The 23,236-nt window shown below is 40.7% G+C and overlaps 1 protein-coding gene and 1 pseudogene across 1 annotated transcript in view; both read right to left on the bottom strand.

Moving 5' to 3' along the window:
* Positions 1-23,236, bottom strand: part of LOC126470686 (forkhead box protein P1) — a 724,940-nt gene that overhangs the window by 688,472 nt on the left and 13,232 nt on the right. The gene's annotated exons all lie outside the window — the stretch shown is intronic.
* Positions 11,175-11,292, bottom strand: LOC126472088 (5S ribosomal RNA; annotated as a pseudogene).

Raw genomic sequence — 23,236 nt, 5'->3', positions numbered from 1 at the left:
GCAATCTTTTATATCCTGGCGTTACTGCAATGGACTACTACCCGCACTTGAACGAATTAGTGTTCGGACAGGTCGCTTAATTCCACTCAGCTTTTCCAACTATACACACAGAAGGTAAAACAAATTTCGCTCAGTTTCATTCTTACAGAAAAACTGTGCTACTTGTAGTAGTTGGTTACTACAACAACAGGTATATAATATTGTCCTTCTTCAAATACTGTTACCAATCTCTGCGTAACACCAAATTTTCTAAAGTAATAATTTTCCAGTCCAAAGAAATTTCATGAGCTCGAGGACCGAGAATAACTATATGCGAACTTCCATATCACACGTTGTGTCTATATTTCTGTATCTTGCGTAACTAACAAGGGAACCTCCCCATCGCACCCCCCTCAGATTTAGTTATAAGTTGGCACAGTGGATAGGCCTTGAAAAACTGAACACAGATCAATCGAGAAAACAGGAAGAAGTTGTGTGGAACTATGAAAAAAATAAGCAAAATATACAAACTGAGTAGTTCATGAGCAAGATAGGCAACATCAAGGAAAATGTGGGCTGAGGAGCGCCCTGGTCCCGTGGTTAGCGTGAGCAGCTGCGGAATGAGAGGTCCTTGGTTCAAGTCTTCCCTCGAGTGAAAAGTTTACTTTCTTTATTTTCGCAAAGTTATGATCTGTCCGTTCGTTCATTGACGTCTCTGTTCACTGTAATAAGTTTAGTGTCTGCGTTTTGCGACCGCACAGCAAAAACGTGCTATTAGTAGACGAAAGGACGTGCCTCTCCAATGGTAACCGAAAACATTTGATCGCAAGGTCATAGGTCAACCGATTCCTCCACAGGAAAACACATCTGATATATTCTATACGACACTGGTGACGGCATGTGCGTCACATGACAGGAATATGTTGTCGACCCACCTAACTTGTACACTTGGCGAATGGGTAAAAAGATTATTCTACCTTGGTCGATTTAGGTTTTCTTGTGGATGTGATAATCACTCCCAAAAAAGTGATCGCATCGGACTGAAAATAAAAAATTAAACTTTTCACTCGAGGGAAGACTTAAACCAAGGACCTCTCGTTCCGCAGTTGCTCACGCTAACCACGGGACCAGGCCGCTCCTCAGCACATATTTTCCTTGATGTTGCCTATCTTGCTCATGAACTACTCAGTTTGTATATTTTGCTTATTTTTTCATAGTTCCACACAACTTCTTCCTGTTTTCTCGATTGATCTGTGTTCAGTTTTTCAAGGCCTATCTACTGCGCCAACTTATAACTAAATCTGAGGGGGGTGCGATGGGGAGGTTCCCTTGTAAGGTGTGCACAGAAAGCGGGTGTCATCTCTCGCGTTTTAAAGTGTCGCAGCTTATCATTGCCAATGCTACAGTTGTACATACAGTGCAGCGTACGTCGTTCTGCGAGCCTGATTTCAGATCGAGCCGAAGGGCAGTAAGTCTGTGTTCGAGCGACGGTTCGTGGGTTTCCTCGCTGCCGCCACCGCCGTCGCAGCGAAAGGTGTGCTCAATTATAATGCAGGAGTCGTGTTGCAGTCAAATCTGGATAAATGAGAAGGCTCCGGAAGTAATGCCAAGTTCTCCTTCTACATTTTTTATGTCACTGCAGGACAAGTTATGCTTAATTTCTGATAATGGATTGAAATCTCATTATTATTCTGGAAACATACGCATGCGGTATACTTTTCAAATTCCAGACGGCGCGTTCGCGTTCTGATGGGAGGATGCTGCAACCTATCAATAGCAGCAGGATGTTACCTGCCGAAATAAGAAGCTCATTTCCATCGCAGGAGCAAGGGGTCGCAAAGAAGTGTCAGGGAAAAAGGCTAGTACTTTCTAACCCCGTAAACGCCGTACTTTTACAAGAGGAACTACGCTCCACGCGGTTGAGTTGTTAATATTTCTCTGCCCGTCAACATTATGACCCATTATACTGATAGACATGAAATATTTAAATTATTCATGAAATATATATGTGAAGTTATGTTGACGTCTGCAACAGAAATTTTCATGTAGAATTGAAATTTTCCCAAATTTTATAGTCAGCGTAGTATATTTTGAAGACGCAGCAAACAATACAATATTCTACTGAGAAATGCTTTACTATTGTATCTTTGATGTGGAAGAATTATATTGTGCCATAGAAAGAAATATAAAGCGCAGCCTTCCTGAAACGGATGGCGGCACGATTGGAACTCAGATTACAGTACAAATGTTGTTGTGATTGGAGAATATGTGGCAAAATTAAACCGAATAACGAACTAGATTACTTTTGCCCAGTGATAATTCCGAAAAGGCGTGCATCGTAAGCTTTTAGTTCTTTACATCTACATAACAGCCCTCGGAGTACGTGTAGCGAGAGGATTATTAATTTAATAAATTTCGTAACAGTAGCCCGATTTCGTTCTTTTTTTATTTATTATTACATTTAAAACTCAAGTTTCTTTTCATTTTAAAGTTACTACACGATTTCAGCGGGTTTATCACAATTATTATTTTGCTTTTCTCGATTTAGATCGATTTATATAACATAATTGGTTGGAATAGGCTGCCAACTGGCATGATGACACCTCATGTTCGACGTTCTTCTACATAACGGAAAAAGAGGACGGCAGGGAGTAGAGGAAAATGAAGAGCATTTCGGTAACAAAGTAACTGATCATTTCCAATTCCACATTGTTTGCCATTATTATACCGTAAACTACGTAACCTTTCAGTGCATTTCTATCAAGCTGCATGTTCATAAAACAATCGAACGACACAATTTGTAACACACAACAAACACACCAAAAAAAGGAAAAATCCTCCGTCTCACAGGGAAGTCAAGAACTCTGCGGACATGCCTTTTCGTTCAATGTAATTTTTGAAACTGTGCGTTACCTACTAGGCAGGATCTGTGCATTTAAAAGTCGACAATTAGAAAACCTAACGATTGGTACACGTAGATTAGAGTTTACGCTAAGGGAAGCAGTATTTTGCCAAACAAAAAAGGGGAAAAAAGAATGAAAGTTGCCTTTCGTCGCCGTTGGGACTGCAGAGTGAAATGAAGTTGGCTGGAGGGTTTAGTCACACTGTTCATCAACTGAATCGCGACTCCAGCTGCGCCTGGCCTGATTGTGCGCCATCATAATCAACAATATCATTGTCTATTAATTTCTGCCTAAGCCGATACTGGGCGATATCTGTAAACGGAGAAAAGGCGTCTGGAAATTTGCCTTTAAATGAGTCCCGGTGGCAGTAGCAATAAACGGATGAAAATCTCCTCCGCTATAAGGAGATGGTGCGCATTCCTGTGGAAAATCATTTCATTCCGCTGAGAAGAAGACAACAATCTGAGATCCTCTTCCTCATTGTCGGAGTTACTCATTGGCGCAGCGCGATAACGCCCGTCCCAATAACATACGCTGAAAAAGTACAACTCCGCGGAGGATTTCTCAATTAAAATAAAATCCTTTCCCTCGTTGTTTAGTACGACCCGCCATTTGGCGGCGAAAAAAGACGTCGCGCGCGCGGGAGAGCGCTGTAGGAGAAATTGAGTTTTCCCGCAAACTATAAAACTAATTCCGCGAATGCGCTGCCGTGCTGTTGAGCCGTGGATGCGAAACTAGGAACCGCGGACACGAGCCTCATCTGCACCTAAATACACGTCGCAGAGCGCTGCCGGCTGCAGCTTGGCCCTCGTTCTGAGCACTGCGTCTCGAAAAACCGCTTTCTTCCAACATTAAAGATATGCATTTGCCTCAGGTCTTGCGTTCGTTTCACGCTGACTTTCGTCGTTACCTTGCAGACATGTTTACTTTCAATAATTAACTAAAACAATCTTAAGAAATACACATCCTTAGAGTTTCACGATGGAACTTGAGTATTGCAAATTGCGGTATTTAAAAGTTGAAGTTTTATTCTCACACCTATGAATTTCTATGTAACAGTCTATGGCGAAAACAGCGGGACGTGGTAATTCGGTTAGGCACGTCATATTTTTTTTAAAAGTCTTGATATGTTCACTTTCCGCCGGCCTGGGTGGCCGAGCGGTTCTAGGCGCTACAGTCTGGAACCGCGCGACCGCTACGGTCGTAGGTTCGAATCCTGCCTCCGGCATGGATGTGTGTGATGTCTTTAGGTTAGTTCGGTTAAAGTAGTTCTAAGTTCTAGCGGACTGATGACCTCAGATGTTAAGTCCCATAGTGCTCAGAGCCATTTGAATCATTTTTATGTTCACTTTCCACATAATGCTCGAGAAAATGTGTCTTATCCAGATTAATACTATCTTAACGGCATTTCTAAAATATCTGAAAGGATATAAAACTCTTGATGCACTTAGTTCTACATTAGTAATAGCATTTAGTCTGTCATATTTTTATCACTTATGTGGCATTTCTTAATACTGTCGAATTAAATGTAATAATTATTTACTAGCACATTTAAACACGTCATATTGTTTTGCAACGCCCTTTTTGATTTCACATCAGTATGTGTTTTACATACCATATTGAAATTTTCACCGAATTAATAAATAGAATACCGTTTTTAAATTGAGTGATACAAAATGAATAAAAAAGTGTGCAACGAGAAAAAGTAATGAAAGAAAAATACTGCGTCTGCTTTGAACTGTTGAACTCTAAGATCAGATCGCCTTTAAACATTAAATGTGCGCATTATTAGCCAATTATAACGTCAAAATTGAAAATATAAAAAAAAAATTCTTCATTTTCTTTGTAGCGCAACTGTGTTATCTGTAAGATGTTCGTTACGTATACGTGCTATGGAACCTGATGTGCACGCCAAATTTTTCAGCGTTGGGGGGGGGGGGGGGGGCAAAATAGTCTTCAGACTGAAGACCACAACAGCAAGAAACAATGTTAAGATTATGTCTGATATTTTTCGGCGATTAATATTAGAAGGCTAAGAGCAACAATCTACAATGTAGCCATATAGTAAAACACTCTCCAATGATGAAGCTGCTGTGAACTTAATAGCGATAACAGTCCTCCAGACAGAATTATTTTAACCCTGAATGTGTAACAAGGGCCTAACGTAAGCAGTCGATGCACGTATAATGGAACCTGCTACAGTGTCGGTGGAATGATGCATGGTGAGTCTGTAGGTACTATCAAGCAAGCACTTTATTAATACAGACAAGTGTTTGCTTTCGCCTCTTGCCGCTCCCCAGTGGACACTCTGACAAGAAATATTAATGGCCTTCGCATGGCTGTAAGAGATACGGGGCATATGCATATGTATTAATGAGAATTGAGTGATTATAATGGTGTTCCAAATCACTTAGAAATTACTGTTATGAAACATCTTTCAGCTGTAGATAACTGAAGGGCAAAAACCCGTAGGTATAAGTGAACGGCCCAAGCGGAAGTTTCACATCCTTGAATGTGAAAACTTCTTCAATCATACCAGCTCTTTCTGTTACTTTTGCAAGTCAAAATGACAAAGCGGCATATACAAGGTAATTGTAATATATGGTACACTCTTATATTTTCATTTAATTAGTTACTGTCTCTTAAATACCATGAGTGCAGAAATTTTAATTGAGGTTTCAACACCTTTCGCCTAAGGAAGAAGAGGACAATCTGAATTCTTACTGAAATACAACACTAAAGGACATTCCGTTGACTAAGCAACAATGAATGGCTCAGAAAGAAAACGCAAAAAGCCCGAACAAAATATGAAGACATGTTCGATTTTACTATTTTAGTCTGTGGATTTCATCAGCGCGCAACAAGAAATTTTGTACGAAGGACTCATGCAGTTCGAAACGTGAGACTTATCATTTTTGAAGTCTTGCGGAGTGCGCTTAAACATTAGCAGAAGAGAGAACATCTCTAGTTCTGTAATACCACCTGTGCCGATGTTGAAATGAATTAAACAGTACCAGAGTTTTCTGGATACCACTTTCAAAATATACGACTATACTAAACACAAAGCCAAGCAGCAGATATTATGAAAAACATAATGTCATTAAACAGCGATGTTTTTATTATAGAATTCCTTCGTGAGTGGCGGGTGTCTTTTGGAAAGAGGAAGGGAACTATGCTCTCGGGATGGTAGGATTCTCCAAAATGTTTTTGGATTCCGTGTCACTTTAAAAAATGTATAGACTTTTTAAAAGATCAAAACTCTTTGCAATAATGTCACATTATTCGTAAAAATAATCTTCTTATGTAGCAAAAAATGAATTTTAAATACAACTGATCTATATTTCCTGGATTTATGAGGCATTTTGTCAAACAAATCCTGTGGTTTAACTGTATAAATACGAAAAAGTAATTGACTTTAGATTCGGGAGGAATACCGATGTTCTTCTATGAGTATGGATAATTTTTCGTGCTTTAGAAGGAGCGCTGTGAGCTGATACAAAGATTTCACAAAATAACTACTGTATTTATAAAGATATTGTAGTGAATCATGCAGTGTAACAGAGTGGAAGCCGGACTGCACTGGTCGCAGTATAAAAGCAGAACTGAATACATTTTCATTTCATTTTTTCGAGTACATTTTCCATTAATAGTGTTCATGTGGTAGTGAGTTTAACGAGGTACATTTTCGATGTCTTTGTGTCCTACAAGATAAATAGAGTTATAGACTATTTTAGACTTCAGAAATCAGCTTTCTACTTTCTTCCGGTCGAGAACATTCTACTACATATACTGTAGGTCTACATCTCTCCCCTACATTTACCTGTATATCTACTTCTACATCTACACACATACAAATGACTATGATGTGTGTAGCGAAGGGAATTTTTTTGGACCATATATTAAGATTTCTTCCCGTTACCTTCATGGACGGAGCATAGGATTAATGGCATCTTCCACGCTGTGTTGCCGGCCGGAGTGGCCGAGCGGTTCTAGGCGCTTCAGTCTGGAACCGCGCGACCACTACGGTCACAAGTTCGAATCCTGCCTCGGGCATGGATGTGTGTGCTGCCCTTAGGTTAGTTAGCTTTAAGTAGTTCTAAGTTCTAGGGGACTGATGACCTCAGCTGTTAAGTCCCATAGTGCTCAGAGCCATTTGAACCATTTTTTTGAACCACGCTGTGTTAACTATTATTTGCTTAATTTTAAGTATTTGATCTCTACCTGACAGATAAAAATGGACTGATGATTATTCTTAGCTTACATCCTGAAAGACGGTATTTGAATTTTTCTAGGTAGATCCTCGTGGGATGTATCTGCCAAGTCTTTCTTCTAGTGTCTACGTTTTCGCAGAAAACACGTAATTCATAAGGAAACAACGACGAGAAATGGGGTTGAAAATGAAGAAATTCTGGATTCAGCACTCGAAAAGTTGAAATATTATTGCACACAGTAATCAGGTTCACGGTGGTCCAAATCTGTGCGCTGGACGGAGACTCATGACAATGATCATTGTACTATTAGACACTGACTTTTCAAAAAACTTTGCAATGTAAGAGAGCAGATATTGAAGGGTGCCGCCTGCTTTCCAAATCCAGAGCTAAATACACCTATCTTTCATACTGAGACTATATTTCCTATCACACTATGTCGATGGCGCAAAGCTTAATATTGTGTTCTGCGAAAGTTTTTCGCACTGTCAAATAAATACATGGTATCACACTGTTTATAACGGTAAAATTTGGCACGGGAAAGTGCAATTTTCGCTTCCTTATTCTGGCAGCAAAAACATACCGGTAATTAACAAGGAGGCACGCACAGCGATAGGCCGAACGTTCAATTTTGGCGCGTGGTACTCCGCACGGAACAAAACAGCGCAAAAGCTGTAATTGCTGCATCTGCTCCGCGGATTAATTAGGGGGAAGTTTGTAATTAAGAAAACCACTGAGTTGCTGTTCTTTTGTTGCTGCGGGCGGTGTAAAAATCTTCATTGAGTCGATGACACTTCTTTGTCGCAATTATCGTTGTCTCCGGCGCGGCCGCTAATCTGCTTGCGCGGCTTCTTCCCTTTACTTCTTTTGTGGCCAGCAACAAAGCGGCATGTTGCCACCTCTGGCCGCGAGCCGCCCTATCCCGTGCCGTTATTTACATATTCCGAGCCTTCGCCCGTGGTTCGTCAGTGAATACGGTTAATTCGTAAATCATAGAATCATTAATATTTTGTGCAGATTTGCCCCGATTAAAGAGGCTCGGTTTAATTGCAAAAGTTACTGAGCGGCGATATGAAAAACGGAACATCGCAGAAAGTAAGCGCCAGCTTTTCTGCTGCTCTCTGTCTCTTCTCGAGTTAATCAACGAGCTAATGCTGTCGGCTAATTTACATTTGTTCCTGTTCGCAGTGCGGGGATGCACACGTCTAGGAAGGAAGTACACAACGCCGAGATGAATATTTAATGATGTAACTGAAACTCCGTCATATATCCCGCGTACTGTACCGGTAACTTAAACGACAGATCTGCGCGCAGTTCGCAGATACGCACCGCGCTTCCCGGCAAAGTCTCACTCTTGGCTACGTGGCGTGCAATAAAGGGGGGAAACTAATCATTTCTGGTAACTAACTTATACAGAAATATTTTAAAGAGATTGCACCACAGCTCTGTAGTGCCTCTACAGCTTATGAATGCAGCACAATTTTAGATGTATTCGACGAAGAAGCAAGTAGGCTAGCATAGATTACGATTCACACCCTTTTTGACTAGTATACAACTTGTTTTTTGCTGCTTTTACTATAGGAATGTGGACTTCTCAAGATCGAGGAATAAAAAGATATTTGATAAATTAGTATATTTCTATATTTAGGGGAATGTGATCACATACTAGTGAAATTCAGCAATATAGGTATTTCAACACCCCCGTTACAGTTAAACTTACATATAAATAATACTTCATTAACACACGAAGGACGCCGCATTCTCTGGTTATATGCTTTTCTATAAAAGGCTAAATCCATAAAAAAACTTAAACGAAAAAGCCAAGACGATAAAGAAGATGGTTCGCAAAGGAAAGACGAATTCACGATTCTGAAAGATCTATGTTACGACAAGCAATTTTTGGACAACAGCTATCATGAAAATTTCCTATCACGAAAATAATAACATAATTTAATTCGTTTCATATAATAAGGAACTTCTTTAGCGCTTTCAAACGAAAGAATTCCATCAAAAATACGCAGTTTTATTTTAAAGTACGTAATCACATGTATATAAATGTTAAATCACCCAAAAATTGTAAAACAAGGTGAGATAAACCAATTGAGCACTCTAATATTGCAAAATTTTTCTCATACCGGAAGTATTTTCTAGTCACATTAAAGTTAACCACACTCAGCTAAAATTACAAATGATAAATGTGAATCCGACTGGCTGCAAACAGCAATTAAACCCATGTACACATACATACAAATAATAATTGTGGCTGATTACAGATTTTCTACAACTATTTGAATAAGTTACATAACTGCGAAATAATGTAGAACTACGATTATCGAGTTAGAGAAATAACTGCTGCGGTCATCGGTACCTAGGCTTACACACTACTTGATCTAACTTAAACCAACTTATGCTAAGGACAACACACACACATGCCCGAGGGAAGGCTCGAACCTCCGACGGGGAAAGCCACGCGAACCGTGGTAAGGCGCAAAAGACCGCGCGGGTACCCAGCGCGGCAACAACGTAGATGCTTCATTGTTTTCAACATGTCTGCGGCCGATAACAACATCCAGTTGTGCAAAAAACTCAATAAAAAAACAGTAATTCTTATTTAATATTTAAATCCCTGGAAAATATTTTTATAAAATCATAAACTTTTTGTTGTAGGATGTCGAAAATATTTCCATCGTTAGTTCCCATAAATACATCTTTCTGCGGTGCATCCGTCACCTGGTACGAAGAACAAAACACAGTTGTGTGGTTATTTCTAATACCCGAAAGACGTTCGCCCGGTGACAGCAGGCTGATGTGCCAGTAAGAGTACACAAAACTGCTTCGATCGGCTGATAAGCGATATCACGGAAGGACGAACGTCGAGCACTGTGCATGCAAGGATTTGGTTTCTGTGCGTTGCAAGGTACGTGCACCGTCGACACGTACAATTAAAGCAGAAAACTTAAAGAGCACTGGCGAAGGCCAAATATTATGCGCGGTGTGAGATAAAGAGAGCAGTAGGAAGCAACAAATTGTAGCTCCGATAGTATAAGTGTGTAGCTTTTTACTGATAAACGCTGTTCAGCTTCACGACAAGTAAGCTTAAAGATCCAAACTGACATATGTTAAATGTTAACAAAAAAACAAGGATTGCAATACGAAATTGTCGACTGTACAGTACGGTAAAAATTTTCAAAAATTATCTCTAGTCGTGAAACAGAACATTTCACAATATCAATCTTTTCTAGAATTCTTAAAAAAAATCTATTTGAAGCGAAAAGTAGTTAAAAAAATAAAACAAGCGGTATACTTTTGTATAGTCCTTTGGCGATGTTAGTCAACTGTATTAAGATGAAAGCTGAAAATATGCGTTACAAAAAATATAACGAAAACAAAATTAATCGTAATGAAATGGTGTCGATTAATTTCGAAAATAAACGATAGCGACTGAATATAGCAGGTGAAATAAATGTATAGCGAGCATAAATATTTAAAATTTAATTTATCGGAAGCAACCTACCTAAATTTCATTCGTCAACAAGTGAAGAAACAAAAGAAATTGGTTTGCCGTGCTGTCAAAACTTGGTGATACATTCTAAATATGTAGCGCGGCCTGGGGGAGGCACACAACGCGGGAAACGGCTTCGTTGTCCTGTCGTGGTAATCGCGAATACCTGCGCTACATTATTCACGGCAATCAATTACCGTACGCAGTACGAGACAGATGAGTGCATTGCATAAGTGGAAATGCAGCTCCCCTGAACAAACTGTTAGCATTGGACACACACTAGTAGTTTGGTATCGCGATCTTCATGATGCAGAACGGGTTCGCAACTATTAGAGTGAACGAAATTTAATGCTTAGTTCTCATGTAAGATACAAAAAAAAGCACTCCGTCTTCAGGCCACAAGTGGCCCATCGGGACCATCCGACCGCCGTGTCATCCTCAGGTGCGGATGCGGATAGGAGGGGCGTGTGGTCAGCACACCGCTCTCCCGGTCGTTATGATGGTTTTCTTTGACCGGAGCCGCTACTATTCGGTCGAGTAGCTCCTCAATTGGCATCACGAGGCTGAGTTTACCCCGAAAAATGGCAACAGCACATGGCGGCCTGGATGGTGACCCATCCAAGTGCCGGCCACGCCCGACAGCACTTAACTTCGGTGATCTCACGGGAACCGGTGTATCCACTGCGGCAAGGCCGTTGCCTAAGATACAAAAGAAGATTATAATTTAATTCATTGCTTTCGTAGGATATTGATAGCTCCACAAATGACGCCACAATTTAAAACAAAGTTATGAGACGCAACTGCTTATAATTCGTCTTATCATGTTCCTCTTCATGAGCCAATAAAAGCAAAAATAAAATAACGCGCTCTCTACGCAGGTTCGAACAAGAGAACTTCGTCTTGATAGCGACGGTATTAATTAGGCCGCCATCGCTCTCATGGCAATATGTTTATTTTCATATTCATTTAATAATGTTACTACTGAATTTGTAACAAGAAAATCAGTATTTGTGATAACTTTTTATTGCGTGAGCTCCCGAGCCACATACAAACTACATTCGAAGCTGCCTTCACTTTTCATTATTTGTACGTCCGGAAACACCGAAAACTTTCAAATAATTAAAAAAAAGTTGACGGTAAAATTAAGAAACTGAGAGGAAGCACGAAGCTACTGTGGCTGTTTAAGCGAGTAATCTAAAATGCGCTGTGTAGAAGATTGTCGTTCTTTTCCCGGAATCTAATGGTTTTCTAAAATCTTAACACAAATGAAAAATGTGAAATATTAATACCGAGATAAGTTTATCAGTATCAGAACCCACTACAACGTTTTTAAGCCCATTAGTAGCTAGGTATATTCACTTTACGTACGTGCATGGTTCGTCATCGTCAAATTCTTTTCAGCTTGCGATGTGCTTGCTCCAACTAGATCCCTCTCAGAAAGTTCACAGAGTCCATGATGATAGCGGCAATGTTGGTGCCCCGTGTGTCTGCATGTTTCGGATAATTTAATAATAACCTCTTGAAACAACCAACAATTTTTGTTATTGCAAATCGAGTGTTGACAGAACTCAACAAGATTCCGTGCAGAACGAGTCTCGGACGTATTCCAGCGTATTATATTCCAGATCTAGAGATATACCCCGTAAATCATTGCAGAAGTAAGTGCAGAATGTATTTCCCATCGTATCAATTATCGTTAGTTCCTCAAATACGGGTGAGGACTGTGGAACGATAAGAACAGCCACTAAAATATTTCTGCTGGAACTGCAACTTGTCCAATCTCATTTTTGAAATCCAAACGGGACTGTAGCGTCGATATTAGGAAGTTCTGAGTTAAATTTTTAACTGTTTTTCTTTTCTAAAGTATTATACGTGGATTTTCGAGAAATAATCGGCGTTTTTCCTCGAGTTCTTGCCAATGTAAGTTGTTCAGCATCTCAATAGCAAACTCGGGCGGATTGATCAAACCAGTGATCATTATACAGTGACAATAGATCAGTGTACATTCGTTTCAATCGATTACGTATTCTGTACGACGCCTATAAACACCCACTGTGGATATTTTATAGTATTTCCATTTAAATCGAGCCATAAGCGATTTCGAGAATCAACGCGCATCTTCTTGTGGCCAGACACGTTTGTTGCACAATGTGTAGCGTTAGCGACATACCGTCTGTTATTGCAGTGCGTGAAGGAAAAACCAAGAATTAAAAAATTACAACAGCAGCGGAAGATATGTCGCTAACGCCACGTGCTACGAACAGGTGCGACATAGCCAACTGAAGATGTGTAAAGGTGCCCGAAATCGTTTCTTATCTGTATAGCATACAATACATACTGTAGGTCATACACAGGGTGTTTTACAAAAAATGGTTCAAATGGCTCTGAGCACTATGGGACTCAACTTCTGAGGTCATCAGTCCCCTAGAACTTAGAACTACTTAAACCTAACTAGCCTAAGGACATCACACACATCCATCCATGCCCGAGGCAGGATTCGAACCTGCGACCGTAGCGGTCGCGCGCTTCCAGACTGTAGCGCCTAGAACCGCTCGGCCACCCCAGCCGGCGGTGTTTTACAGTTCTTACTACAAACTTGTAGGTGAGCAGAACGAGACTTAGTAGATGCAGTTTTGATGAAGAAACCATGTGCAGAAACGTACAGTTTGGATGCAAAATAAATGTGAAGATCGGATCACTTTAAAATCTCCCTCTTCACGGTACGCGGACAGCGGAGCTCTGCAGAAGCTACTCCACGTGGAGGCTTTGCACTAGGTGTATCTGCGACACATGTTTTCATATACACTCTCTATAAACACTGGTGAGCGTCCGTAGAGCACCACAATCAGCTCTCCTAGTTGCCAAGTAACAGTTCCTCACAGCGGTTTTTGTAGTCGGAGGAAAACGGTATTTGATGAACTGAAACGATTACAAAACGTTTCGATACATGCGTTGAGCAGTTCTGCCATTAACAGGAGATATGAAAGTGATGCGTGCTTCAAACTTATTTTATATTGAACCGATACATTTCCGTAGTCGGGTTCATTATCAGAACTTTGTGTACTAAGTCCCCTATATAACCGCTAGAAACCTGTGGTAGGAATAGTGAAGCACCTTGTACATACTGACTTAGTATTTCGCGTCATCAACATACAAGATAAGTACAGTCACAGAGTACAGTACAATGAATTAACTTACGTCCTGTTCCAGAATTATAAGTGGTGCTTGTATATTATCGGAGCATTGTTGTGACCCTTCAACGGGAGAAACCTTATGCACAAGACAAACGTAACGCAAATGCCGTGGCTGCCAGCGAGAAAATGTAATCTTTCAGTCAGCAAACAAGTGGCACGTCCATGGCACCTTTCTAGTCCAAAGCATTTTCTCATCTATGTTGTAATGATTTCAGATGATATATTCTTCATTAGAATGAATGCAGTACACATATATTCACGCATTTATTCCTCTAGGTACGACACGCACAATAAGGGCACACCAAAAACTCGTGTTTGCGTCAGTTATAGGAGTCGAACTAGAGACCTCTGTTTTACGAGACCATGGATGTGATCAGAGCACCACCGCTTCCCTTTTGCGTCCTATTACTCGACATACAGATAGATGCCTCTCCGACAACATTTGCACAACGTTAATAGAAAGTATTCACATATCCGCAGTTGAACTATGGAAGCTCCTCCATCTCGTTAGACGTTATTTTAGTAGTTTTGTTTCTTCTTTTGCGATAGTGACATTAATATTTGCTATTCCACTTTTTATGACATCTGCGAGACGTTTCTAATAGCATGTGGATGTGACTTACAGGGAAAATAATTTGTTTGATACGTGAAACCGTAGTATACCATGCCAGGTGACAACTTGGATGCGGCCGGAGTGGCCGTGCGGTTCTAGGCGCTACAGTGTGGAGCCGAGCGACCGCTACGGTCGCAGGTTCGAATCCTGCCTCGGACATGGATGTGTCTGATGTCCTTAGGTTAGTTAGGTTTAATTAGTTCTAAGTTCTAGGCGACTGATGACCTCAGAAATTAAGTCGCATAGTGCTCAGAGCCATTTGAACAACTTGGATGACATTTTTCTGCATGAAAGACCTCGTCATTTTATGGAATGAAATAAACCGATGTTTCGACTGCCTTCCAAGAATTACCTGTTCGAGCCCTACTAAACAGTCCTTCCAAAAAGAAAGCCCTTTTAATGTTACAGAGATAGATTTTTATTTCATTTTACAAGGTAAATGATTTTATCTGAATCGTCGAAAAGCTCGTTACGTTAACTGTCTTGGGGATCGTGTAATTTTCTTCTCTCTTGTAACTGATTTACAAAACTGGTGACTGTATCAATTATGTGAAGGGAAAGATAATATAGACGAACTAATTGCAGGGATTAGGCGGGGCAAACAAAGACAAGTGAACTAAGATGCATTCTACGCTTCCAAATGCTATACCTCTTAGGAGCACATTTTGTAGTCCAGAAATCAAGATACGTGTTTTCTGGTGCACTTAGTGTATTCGGTGTCCGAAGATTTTCTACAACGCGCATGCACGATCAACTACGTTCCGTTCCTTTTCGACTCTAGGTATTCTGCAACAAAGTAATTGTAAAATCTAGTTCTCAACTTTTTCTGGACTTTTGAAACACTAATATTCAATCAACAAAGTTGCACATGGTATCAGGTGAAAAGAGAGGTAATAATTCTCGGTATTTCTGCCCAAGAATACGCGCAAACGGCTATTTCTTTCGAGGAATACCTATTATTTTTTAGAACTGTATTTAATTTATTAAAACCTCGAAAATGTAAAACGGACGAGTGAACTCGGGTGCGCAGAATTCCTAACTGAAGGAGTTGGCACACATCTAGAAATGAGCTTTGATACAGACGCAGGAGTGATCGGCAGCCCACGCAGAATGTACAGAATCACGCCGCTGAGGACTCAGACCGCTGGGGAGACATGGGCACCGGCCAGGCCGCCGTCATATTTGCTCAGCTTTATTGATATTCGTGTGACGTAAAATTCAAGGATAATAGGGGCCTATAGCGATTCAGGCCACAGTTTATACGCAGCCGTACAGTATGAGGCAGTTGTGTGCCATTCGGGAAGGACGTTTCATTTCATGCATAAGAATTTGGAAAATCATCCGTTGTTACGTTTCATGGTAATGGTTTCCGTACTATTTCATTTTCTCTGCATTACGAATGTGAAGAAACTGTAAACGCCTTAAATGAAGATTATGTACCTATTAATTGAAAGGCGACACTGCGTTTGGCAGCTTACTTAGATTTGTTCGAATTACAGAAGCAGATGTAGCGCCCTCTTGTAATGGATCGAATCGCGAAGTGCTCAAGCCCAATACGACGGTTGCGCGTTTACATGCCCTCTTATTGTTTTGCAGAGAATGCATTCTGGACGTGGAGTGTGGTTCATTTCACTGCGTCCTGTTTCTAAAGATTCACAGAACTTAAATACTTTCTAAGACTGGTTTTCAGCGTTGTACAGGTAGTGGCGTTAGTATCTGAACAAATGAGTAGATTATTGAGATTGTCACAGATATATGATGCTCTAATTTGCTTTGGAAACTGGAACATCAACAATCCTGGACGCAGAGTGAACTGTGATTTACTATAATTCCAGCCCCTCGGCCAAAAGTCTCCGCAGGTGACACCTTCCAAAACATCTTTAAGAGACAACTTATACCCAATGTTTCTGATTCACGACGGCCAGCCGGTGTGGCCAAGCGGTTCTAGGCGCTTCAGTCTGGAACCGCGCGACCGCTACGGTCGCAGGTTCGAATCCTGCCCATGGTGCTCAGAGCCATTTTATTCGCGACTAAAATGCTGTACGTGTACGCATATCTAATGCTACTGTATACGTTAGCTTCCTGGCGAAATCCGAAACAGCTCCGCTGTTTTCGTTAGCTTAGACCACAAATTTTATTTCTTTGAAGCCCATTGTAGAAAAACTAATGGTGAAAAGCAAATGAAGATGTTTTCTAATTTCACTAGTCTGCGTCAAAAGTATTAGATATCACGAGCAATGAATACATTTTGGCTTTCGTACGCGGATCTGAGTTGCAATTTATATGGTTTTTTATAAACAGATGTAATTTCCAAATGTGCCAAATAATAGTGCGAAGTATTCCATAAACGTTTGAACGTAATCATGTAAAACGTGTAAACAATCTGAAATGTTCGTAAGCCATGGCAAATTTCTTTAGACTTAATCGGTAAAAACAAAGGTAGTTATTAATTAATGGTCAGAAATAATTATTTTACTACAGCAGAGAAAAATATCTCGAGGGCGACGATGTACCCGTTCAACCATTATTAGTATCGTGTTTCGTTTTTAGATTTCTTCGATTGCGCCTATAATAAAACAGAGATTTTTGTTTCCTAATTAAAGAAATTTATTGATTTTTCTTGTTTTTATAAAATTATTGGATAGAAGAATGGAAGAACACAATTTTCGTGTATAGCCTCGATGACAATATAACAGTTAGCAGACACTAAGCGTTTTTGTCTATTAACCGTTACCTGTCCGCAGGAACGGAAGGTCTACTCCCTCTAAAATTTCATCAATCACTACCATATGCAAAAAGTAGAGTATTACCATTACACGTGTATGGAAAGAGGAGAAAATAATTTACCTTTGCCAGTGCCATAGCCTTAGACAAAAATCATAAGTACATGACAAAAGCGATCTGTCTCAACCAGATCATTCAAAGAGAAAACACTACACTTTGCTATTAAATTACTTTATGATACTTGATGTAGCCACGAGATGCTTCGGTTGTTAAGGTCTCTGAGTTGGTTATCGATAAGCATCAGAGTTCAGTCACTTTCAGTGCTGTAACACACATTATGTTTAAGCTGATAATTATGTTGATGCTCCCTCTTGCGTTAAACGTTGGAGAACTATTCTTAGGCAATGAATGGAACAGCAGAAACTAAATGTTTCCATACTGGCCACGTGTGTGTAGGCAAATCCGTTCCCCGTAATCTTCAGAGGGGTGCAGCCGTGGAAGCTGAATGTCTCTGTAGCGACAGACGGTTAATCAAGAATTGACGAAAATAATTTCACCTGAAAACTGAAGCACGTAAACGCGAGAAGTGGATGACGGACTCTGCGTCCTACTGTTCTTTGCGCGAAAGAGTTTGTAGGACCATAGATGTTAAGTCCCATAGTGCTCAGAGCCATTTGAACCATTTTTTTTTTTTTTTTTTTTTTTTTTTTTTTTTTTTTTTTTTTTTTTGTAGTTGGACGACACACTCGACTCCAGAAAGAGAATCGAAAAATTAAATTTCGTCTTTTCCCGACTAAAATGTGTTTTCTTCTTTTATTATATGTCCATTCTGCGCACGAGTCCACTGTTATTGCACTACGAAAAATTTATGTTCTGAAAAAGCGCTACGCATTTCCCTCGACCGGGAAGGGGTATCTGCGCTATATCTAGCATACGAGGTGAAAGAATTCTCCCAATACTAAGTAAGGCACACTGCAAGCTGCAGTAACGGAGTATGTACGGGTTACATTTTATCATGTTCAGGAGACGATTATGAAGAAGTTTTGTCTGATTCTCCCCTTTATTATCGTCACACTCTAAAGATCCACCCTAGGTTTACGATTTGCATAGGATAGTGTGTGACAGTGCGAGTCACATTTTCCCATCAACAAGAACACCAAGTGCTTACCAAAGACGTGAATAAAGTCCCCTAGCGAACCGCGATTCTCCCATCTCTCCGAAAGTATACTACACTCAATTTGCCAAAAGAAATTTCGCTCAAGTAAAGTATATACCATATCCGTTTTCATCAATAGTATTTTAGTTAATTTGGATCTCTCCTCACCTACGAAGAGAGATCGAGGACTATTCACAGATTTCTCCAGCGAGGATATGGCGATAGCTACGGCAGGCTATATTTTCAGCCAAGTGTTGTAGCCAGCCCATTCCTACCCATACAAGGATAAGTTACTTCTCGACACGTGAAATTTGAATTTTTTTTCTCGTTTATGGTGCCCGAGAGAGCAGGTGGCCGGGCCAATCTAGATATATATTTCGTAAATCACCCCACCGAATTTGCTGTTTCTTCTTTTCAGTTTGTTATTAGAGTCACAGTTTCGAGATTCCTCGGAGATTAGATCTCAGTTTGACAACCGCTTCCACGAAATTATGGAAATGGCAATTAAAGAAAAAATGTAATTCGCCACATTATGAAGGGTCGCGGTGTAAGGCGGCGACAGCGAGCAGGAACGATTTTTCCTGAAAGGCGATAGCGTCAGGCGCTATTTGGGTTGCTGTATACGCAGAGAGCGCAACCGGCAGAATATGTGGCCGGCGTTTATAAACGGACTGATGAAAATACACAGCTACGAATTCCGAAGTGAGTTATAATGAGCAGAACGTCCCGTCTACCTCGCCCTAATCCCCCAATCACAGCCTACATTTCGATTGCTTCGTGCAAATATTGACCTCATACAACTGCAGTAAATATGACTTGTCTCTCTCAAATATTATTTTGTTAACGCTACTTAAGAAAAGGGCTCGATTTTATTACGAAGGACAGATTAGCGACCAAATTCTTTTATTGGGATTCTGTATGCCGCTCCTGTTATTGTTCGCTTGTAAAGTAGAGCGCTGCAAACTCGTGATGGTGCTATGTAAAGTAAGTTCAAAAGCAATATTATCCGACAAAGTTATTTCGTAACTAATATAAAGCAAATGGCAGATAAGCGTCAATATTTCGAATCCCGTTTAACTTCCGATATTGACTATTTAAACGCAATTCCAATTCGGCTGATGATATATTAAGTGTTTATACGACAAATGTTAAGCAGTTCGGCGAAACGAAAATAATTGTCAAATAGCCAACTGTTTCAAAGATTGAAATGTGTTCATTGAGCCAGGCACACACTGATTAATTTCTGTGACTTTGATACCAGTTAGAAATATTTTAGTTTTTTATGGTTTTAAAGACAGAGGCGGATAAAAAAACGCGTGAAAGACAGACTTCCCTGTAACGTTGATATTTGCCATCGAGAGGTACGATGAAACACGTCGAAAAATTCTAAGCGCCACAACACGATGTCTTGTGGCGATATTTTTGAAGAACGGGTCTTACGATACATTTACTGTGGTCTCTCTAAAATTTTCAGAAATATATCGCGTATAAGTTCCATGCGCTGTTGATCACAGAACCTACAAACTAGTAGCAAAATGCATTTGTATTATTATTTCAATATCGCAGATTAAAATTAGGTAATTCTAAACATTTCGGTATTAAAAACTGCACTTCTCGAACACAAACTTATAACACTGATATTAGAAAGGAGTAAATGTAGTGAACATTGATGCATAAGAGATGAATATAAATACAAGAGATAGTGCTTTATTTCGTTTGTTAAGCTCGTATATAGTATGGGCTCTAGGTCGGCTTTTCTGACTTTGGTGACTGATATACATCGAAGAAATACAGCAGGACAAACCGAACGCGCACGGCTGGCAACTGAAATTATAAAGGAGAACTTCTGTGTCCGTTCGGCCTCTGGAAGAAACAGATAGTCGCATGCACTGAGGAGGAAGCCTGATTTGGCTTACAGTTGCTACCAAAATAAAGATATATCTCTGTTGGAGACAGATTACGAATTTCTTAGAAGTAGAAGAACGATGAACAGCGGGACGGAAAAAAAAACGGGGCCTCTTATGTAGAGCAGAGCGTGGAATACGCATTAAAATATAGTCTGTCCTGTACTCACAGAGTTTCCTATTTCTGACATTTGATTTACAATCTATTCGGCTTTCAGAAATATTATGCCCATTACAGTAGCACCCTTTAAAATCGGTACGCGTGTAGCTGCAAAGATGAGGACGGCAGCAGTGGACGGGCGTGCACCGCGCAGGATAGGGGCGTGCCGCCGTCGCGCTAATTCGGATGGCGTGTCGCGATCGCATTTCACTCGTCACGTAATCGACCTGCAGCGTCGCTTGTCGGTTACTACACTTTGTGCGAGAGCCAGACTCCATTTATATTTTGGGCGCATCCGCCACTTGTACAGCCGATAAACAAGCGAGCCGCGATTGGCGGCTTTAATTTTAGTTTTTACCTACGGGACGGATATCATAATATTTTAGACAGAGCAGTTTTTTCCAGTGTGTAAGTTCGGATCTGTGACTTATGTTTAAGCGGATATTGTTTTATTGTCATTCGGCTCATAAAAAAGAGATACAGAGCTAATAGGATGCTGAAATGAAAAGTTGCTTACAAAATCAACCCGGTGACACACAAAACAAATTTTCATGTTAGGTTCTGTCTTACGACATTGCATTTTAGGATTCTAATATTTATCGCAATAAACATCCTACCTTTCGATACAGCAACTTCTCCGAGCCTTTCTTTTAACGGAGCGATATGATGAAGAGGTAATAAACGAGACCGACAGCAGTAGATTGACACGTACCCCAAGTAACTTCAGCGCCCCTAATACTTCATAAAAGGCTCTATGTACCTAAACTTCTTTTTACCAGTGACAGTTCGCAAGCATGCGCGAGTTCAGTTATATGGCGAATGCTTGAAAATTTTCTGTGTTATCTCAAACGTGTATATTTTTTCTTCGAAATCACTGAAAAACTAGTGTATAGTGAAATGCCGCACGCTAAAATTTGTAGTGACACGTTTTGCCAAAATAGCTGGAAAGGTGTGAAGTACGGAAAGCATGACTGCCAGCACGATATACGTGCCGCCCGCTGTTCCAGTGTTTGGATTCACATTTAGCACATTCCCCGTCATATGCAGATGAAAAAGGAATATTACGCTTATAGGTCCCGTCACTGTCTCAAAATACTGCTCCTTTCAAGACCTCGTCGACGACGTTAAAAGAAATATTCAGCTTCATTAGACAGGTTGTTTTCAATATATCGTTAGTTTAAGCGTCGACTGTACAACAAAGTACTCACGCCTCTGTATATTACGAATTGTGGAAAAGCGTGTTTCGATACCTCAGGAATGTATGAAATATTAATATTGCCTTCGTTGTGCAGCATTCCTTGCAAAATTGTCCATACGAAACGCAAAAAAAAAAGAAAAAATTAAAAGAATTTCCAGATTTTTCTACGCGAATCCATTTTTATACACTTTAAATTTTACTCTTCTACGCCGCACCAAGTAGGCGCTCGACTTTGCGTCACGACATTTAAGCTAGCTGCCTGAAATGAATAAGATCGTACAAAATACGCGAAAAATGGCGAGTGATAAACTCATCATACAGCGTGTTTCGGTTTGAGGGCTGGTAGGAGTGCGGGAGGTGAAGATCCCAGAGCGTCGGAATGACGTAGTTCCACGGCGAGCGTTAAGCAATGCTTGCTTATCACGAAGCACCATTTCTCTTCGAACAAGGGTGCGTTATCTATATCTGACCCGCACAAACCACCGTATTGTTCTACTAGCATAATTATTTTGTTCCCCATTTTGTTTCACTCGCGAATGCTGTACGAGAACAACTCCAACCCGAAACATGTGTCGATGCCGAAACTCTTATAATTTAGTAACTGCGTCCTTACGATATATGTGCTCTCGGGAGACGTGGGAGGTCACAGTTGGCGAAAGCGATGTGAGAGGTAAAGCCTCGGTAACATTTGCCACTGTGACACGTACCAAAGTAGCGCACAATCTCACTCGCGCAGTAAAATTAATAACGATTTCGCCGCTAGCTGCACGCATTCTACTAGCTCCATTGTACAAGTAGACTTATTGTAGAGTTTTCAGATTAATGTCAGTAACGTAGGTTTCATGTTATTGTAGGAAACTTGAAAGATGATGTTCGACGCCCGAAATCCGATCGTTTCATAAATTTTGCCGTGTAAGTGAGACTGTGGTCGGTGGCAGGCAGCACGAACAGTTTCGAATTTGAACTGTATTTTACGAACGTCAGGTGTCTATTTTTATTCATTCCTCGAGGTGCTGGTAACCGACACGGCATCAGTGTTCGCGATTTGGTGGAGCGCGGGTACGTCCCCAACCGCGCGCGGGACCTCCGGGGGCTCGTAAGGAATATAAAAAAAAAGGAAAAAAATAAAAAAGTACAAAATAAATAAAGGGGGTGAATTCTGTCAGATTTGGCGGATAATTTTAACTGACATTTCCCAGTGTACTTATTGAATGAGTGCGCGACGATTCTAGAGGTAAACGGGCAGGAGTGAGCGTGAGAAGGACTAGCGCTTACCTGAAGGGACCGCAGAAAATGCAACTCGAAAATAAATAAGAAATATGGCTTAAATAAAAAAATCAACAGAGCAAGGTACACAGCGCAGCAGCCCGCACCCATCTCCACTGGCTTTTGAAAAATCAACAGTGTAGTAGAATATGGACTAACAACAAACACATCTGATAAATACTCTGGTGCAAAGCCAACAAGTTGCGGGCTGGCTGCGCACAAATATTTCCTCACGTTCGCGCAGTTCGTTAGCACGGCCGGCTCGCCGACACAATCGAACGGAGCGGCATCCGCAGCCTCAAGTACCAGCGCCTCCTTCCCACAGCCGCTACTGGACCTTAACACAGCAGAGTACCTGTGTCGTATCAGTACGGTGCTGGCGGCAGGCGCAGATTTGTTTCCCCGCGGCCAAGTGACCCTTCGGGACCG

Source organism: Schistocerca serialis, chromosome 3 (assembly GCF_023864345.2).
Source record: "Schistocerca serialis cubense isolate TAMUIC-IGC-003099 chromosome 3, iqSchSeri2.2, whole genome shotgun sequence".
Lineage (NCBI taxonomy): Eukaryota > Metazoa > Arthropoda > Insecta > Orthoptera > Acrididae > Schistocerca > Schistocerca serialis.
Note: the sequence above shows the minus strand (reverse complement) of the source record. Positions and strands in the feature narration are given on the sequence as shown.